This window comes from Morone saxatilis, unplaced genomic scaffold, assembly GCF_004916995.1.
Source record: "Morone saxatilis isolate NCDOM2014 unplaced genomic scaffold, NCSU_SB_2.0 Contig12, whole genome shotgun sequence".
NCBI lineage: Eukaryota > Metazoa > Chordata > Actinopteri > Moronidae > Morone > Morone saxatilis.
Genome location: NW_023339674.1, coordinates 494,901 through 496,710, shown reverse-complemented (window position 1 = coordinate 496,710; position 1,810 = coordinate 494,901). Strand labels below are relative to the sequence as shown.

General features: G+C 46.6%; 1 long non-coding RNA gene across 1 annotated transcript; it reads right to left on the bottom strand.

Moving 5' to 3' along the window:
- Window positions 1-52: 52 nt before the first annotated feature.
- LOC118321893 lies at window positions 53-1,347 on the bottom strand. Its single transcript, XR_004796427.1, has 2 exons — window positions 363-1,347; window positions 53-190 (listed from the first exon to the last, which is right to left on the bottom strand). It is a non-coding gene; the product is annotated as an uncharacterized LOC118321893 (long non-coding RNA).
- Window positions 1,348-1,810: the final 463 nt, after the last annotated feature.

Below are 1,810 nucleotides of genomic sequence, written 5' to 3'. Positions count from 1 at the left end.
AGTCAATGTATGACAGCTTCTGATATTGATTATTGATTGAATCAACTCCATATAAAACATAGCTCTAGAGTTTATATACTGACTAATGAAGAAATGTTCCAGATTACAGATTTAAATCAATAATTGTCCGTTTGTATCCGTCCATTCAGCTGCTGTCCTCTGTGAAAGATCAAGACACCAGTTTCTGTATCTGAAGAACACAAACAAGACACAGCAAGCAGCTGATATCACTGTCTAGTCCAACAGCTCCACCAGGTTACATTACTGTCCATCAAGAAACTCTGTAAATCACAGCTGTAGTGACCAGAAAACATTTTCTCCATAAAATCTGATCCAGTTTCACCAAAATCAGCGTTACACACTTGTTCCGACCCGTGGAAGGTGGAAAAGTTACATAACCATGCTTTAAGTCCAGGAAACAGGGATCGGGTGGTGGGTAGAGGGTCTGATTGTGTCTGGAAGGTTTTCTCTGAAGGTCCCTGCAGCTGTAAAGGCCCACAGAAGAGCGGCGAGGTCAGGCAGCACCTGGTTGCTGTGGGGGGACGGTCTGAAGCTCCAGCAGCCGCTGAGGATCAGGGACAGTGTGGGCGGCGCGTACAGGGTTAATGAGGGCGCTGCTGGGAAACGATCAGCCCCAGGTGACGACACGCCTGACGGACACATGGCTGCAGGCGGTGCCGTGAGCCGTGGAAATTGAAGAGGAGGGAGGTCAGAGGAAAGACACAGTCAGGAAAAACATATCTGAGCTCAGACCGACGTCCAGCAGCCAGTCAGCAGTTGGTTCAGTGTTTGTGTCTCTGGTTTCTGCTGCGCTTCTTATTTCAGCCACTTAAACACAAACTGTTTCGTATCAGCTCGTTCTTGTGAATCTTCTGTCAGTATCTTTCTATGTGTTTTAAAGTATAACTTGGAAAATGTTGGGCTTAGATCAGCTGCACACTGTAGCTGCTCGCCTGTTGCTCCAATCAGCAGTCACTTCTGTTCCCGGGTCAAACGCTGCAGCAGTCGGGTATGAATCGTCTCCACTCGCCCCTTTCCAGCTATGAACTACCACCGTATCAATGTCGCTGGCCTCGTGCTGCTTTCTTACTGTTTGCTAACCCTGTTAGCAGCTCGTACGTGGTGTCGAACATGACACAAACTCGTCGACTGGCAATGAGAAAGGAGTCTGGTTTCAGCAGATTTACCTGTGTTTAAAAAAACCTGCGTATGTGCTCAAATGTCAATTGTAAAAAGCCGTCATAGATTTCTAAATTATTTTACAAGAAGCAGAAAATCCCTAACCCTAACGGCTAAAACATCCACATTTGTATAAAGCTAAGCTAACGTGATGTTAAGAGTTGGATACTGTCGACTTTAACTGCCTGTTTGAGAAAGAAATAATCACTTTGCATTAATGTTTATAGCTTTAGCTGCTCGTCACAAGTCATAACGATACGACGCTCTGTGACTGTGTGAGTGTCTGCTGCCCCCTAGTGGCGAGAATGTTGCAGTTTAAATAACTTTAGCTTTTCCATCCGGCTGTAATGAAATAAAGTTTTGCCTGTTTGTCTCCCTGGCTGCGGTGTCCTGCCGGTCGCCTCATCCATTCACATCGAGCCACGGTAACCACTTTGACACCACCGTAACGAAGGGCCACGGACACGCCCCCCCGATTTCCCCTCAGCCATAATGAAAGACCAATTAGAGGAGAGGATTAAGGCGCTTCACGTCCACACACAAATTAGCATTAATCAAAGAGCGTGTGTGTGTGTGTGTGTGTGTGTGTGTGTGTGTGTCCTCAGTGAATAGTGATGAGCTCCAGGCTCAG